The sequence below is a fragment of the Pinus tabuliformis genome, chromosome 2_1, assembly GCF_031772625.1.
Source record: "Pinus tabuliformis cultivar Carrire ecotype Pingquan chromosome 2_1, CPIR1, whole genome shotgun sequence".
Classification (NCBI taxonomy): domain Eukaryota; kingdom Viridiplantae; phylum Streptophyta; class Pinopsida; order Pinales; family Pinaceae; genus Pinus; species Pinus tabuliformis.
In genome coordinates this window covers 448,336,671-448,339,225 of record NC_142299.1, presented here as the reverse complement: position 1 = coordinate 448,339,225, position 2,555 = coordinate 448,336,671, and positions in this window count along the sequence as shown.

The window sequence follows — 2,555 nt, the reverse complement described above, 5'->3', positions numbered from 1 at the left end:
TGATGCATCATGTGATGACCATGGTGATGAGATAGGGAAGGGTCGTGAAATAGTAGAAAAAATGGAGAATGATACAATCGAGAAGGTGTTGGCAGATCTCCACAGGAAAGTTGAACCAAATGATAAATTAATCAACAATTTAAGCTTTAGAGTTGCTCAACTTGAGCGACAGGTATCCAAGGACGATGACAATGACACAGAAAAGTAAAATTCATTCATAATTATTATCATGCTTTGAGTTTGGGGAGTTTCTATCATGCAACTAGTGGGTTGGGACAAATGTACTCTTTCCCATAATTTTTCTAGAAAATTTTTCTCACTATATAACACATAACATATAATTATAGATTTCTTTAGATTTCCCCTTGGGATATTGAATATGAAGCTTTTATGTTAGCTATATATATAATTTAGTTGGAAAGCTCAAATATATTTCTTATCCAAAACTAGTTATTCTTTTTTGAAACCTTACTCGAGCATAGTTCTTTTTATATAAATTTAAATGTCGAAATTGAAGATTTGATGTATGAAGAATAATTTTATATATATATATATATATATATATATATATATATATATATATATAGATATGGATAGTTTATATTGGAAAAATATATGTTACATTTAAAAGAAAAGTTTCTTTCTCTCTATCCTTTTTAATTCAAAGTTTCAAATGCTATGGTTGTATTGAATCATTTATTATTTTTGTTATGATCAATTGTAATTTTATATAGTATGAAAACAAAAAAATATGTTATTTGATATTAAAGTTATATTTATGGAAAAAAAATCCAATATTGTTCATTTTAACAATGCATCATTACTCATATTTAAGTTCTTCCCATTGATACCATTACCACTCTTAAAAATAATTTTGAAAATATTATTAAAAGTCAAATGAAATCACAAAATATGTGTCTATGTGATATAGTTGAGCACAACGAAGTCAATATTTATTTTCACATTTTATATTCTCACATTCCACATAAGGATTCCCATTTGGTTGATTTTTTCATGTTGATGCGATGTGAGAAATAAACCTCTAACGCACTACCCATAAAGTAGGAAAAGATTAAAGTAGTTTGATTTGTTCTAGAGGAATATCTAAATTACAAATGATATTTTTGGTTTGTTAGGTTATGTATGTGCAAATTTTAGAACAACATTCACAAACTCAAAGAATGGAGATTTTGTCATAGCGCTTGGAATATGGCTTAGGAGATGCATTTTGGACTGATCCTTCACATTTTCTTAAGGACGATGTGATACCACTCCCTCAATTTCTTTTACAAACATGATTATTTTATATTTATTTGTAAATATTGTTTGACTGGATGGCTAATGGCTTAAGTTGTCTAATTTATTTAAGTAAATTTTATGATAAACAAATGCTTTTCTTTTTGGAAATGTTGTGGGAAAGAGCTGAGTAATATGGAATTCTTGTTACCATAGGAATTAATAAGCGGTTAAGTCCACATAGTGGACCTTCTCTAATTCTTCCAAAATTCCTAGAAAAAATATTATCATGGGGGAAAAAACATAATTGGAGCGAAACATTATGTTGGGTTGAAAGGTAAGTTTAGATGGAAAGAAATGCTAAGTTAGGTAAAATGTTTAAAAAAGAACAATGGGAGAGAAACATGTGCTTATGGATAACATTGAAATATATTTGTTTACTTACTATTTTCAGTTAATTTTATATTTGTTATTTTAGATTAGAAAGATGCCTACTAAATTAAAGAAAAGGATGCTTTTTGTTTTAATTCAAAGAGTCAAATTAGATGGTGTTATTGAATCATTTCTTATTTTTACTATGACCAACAATATTTATATCTACTATGAAAACTAAAAACTATATTATTATATATTAACATTATATTTATACTTTAGGAAGACCATCACTTGTTTCATTCAATGATTCGGGAGTATGTTGTCTTCCCAAGAGAAGAAAATCATGCCTATATCGCTAACTTTCCCATTCATGCAAGGCACTTTGATTAGGCAATGCAAGTAGTTAAATTCATTTAATTTTAACATAATGTTTTGATACGAGGAACATTGCTTGGTTCATGTAGAATCTACGGGAACTTGGTACTAGGAAAGTATGTAGAAAAGTGTATTCTTAGGTTCGAAGCAAAATATGATGCAACAAGTGTGTTTATTTCCAATATATGCATAACTTAATCAATGGGATTTGTGTAGAAAAGGTGGATAACATGATGGAATATAGAGAATTGAAAAGAAATTAGGACAACTAGATTGAGGTGAAAAGCGAGTTGCATTCTTTGGCTGCAAGAGATGAATCACAACCACAAATAAAAGAGATATATGAAAATATGGTGAAATTAAAATGGAAAAATGAAGGCATTTTCGTATGTACCTAATACAAAATTCGTTTTGGATGATATATATGAGGAGTGTAATGAAGAATTGCTTCTCTATCATAGTGAGAAGCTTGCCATAGCTTTTGGGTTGATCAACACACCTATTCGGACACCTCTCAAAATCATTTAAATCCTTATTGTGTCTCGTGATTGCCACACTACCACAAAGTT